Genomic DNA, 783 nt, shown 5'->3' on the forward strand with positions numbered 1-783 from the left:
CCGTGCTTGAAGAACCCCATCCATTTCACAATCCCACAGCTGTCCGGGTCAAGAACTCGGAGGATCCTCAGCATGACAATCTGAGATTAAAGAGCAGGTTAAAGGGATATTTTACAAAGCGAAATCACATGAAGAACTACTACCAAAAAGAAACACACACAGTTAGAAAATGGGCATATTATTTTTGGCAATGTATATTCAAACAACATTATTTATGTGTTTTGTTGTACCTCTTGCCTAGCTGCAGCTAACAGCTCAGGGTGGTTTTTAATGATCTTAACAGCCACCTTTTCATTGGTGGCTGTATTGACACATCTGGCCACCTTCCCAAAGCTTCCTTCCCCCAGGAAGTCTTCCACCTAGGACGAAGACTCTGTGGTTAGCAGGTCGCCTTTGGACACAGAGACTAATTGATATGGGGAGAGAGAGAGGAGGAGAGAGAGAGAGAGAGAGAGAGAGAGAGAGAGAGAGAGAGAGAGAGAGAGAGAGAGAGAGAGAGAGAGAGAGAGAGAGAGAGAGAGAGAGAGAGAGAGAGAGAGAGAGAGAGAGAGAGAGAGAGAGAGAGAGAGAGAGAGAGAGAGAGAGAGAGAGAGAGAGAGAGAGAGAGAGAGAGAGAGATGAGAGAGAGAGAGAGAGAGAGAGAGAGAGAGAGAGAGAGAGAGAGAGAGAGAGAGAGAGAGAGAGAGAGAGAGAGAGAGAGAGAGAGAGGAGAGAGAGAGAGAGAGGAGAGAGAGAGAGACGGTAATTAGAAAAGCCTTTATATTTACATGAAATCGACATCCC

Source organism: Gadus macrocephalus, chromosome 23 (genome assembly GCF_031168955.1).
Source record: "Gadus macrocephalus chromosome 23, ASM3116895v1".
Lineage (NCBI taxonomy): Eukaryota > Metazoa > Chordata > Actinopteri > Gadiformes > Gadidae > Gadus > Gadus macrocephalus.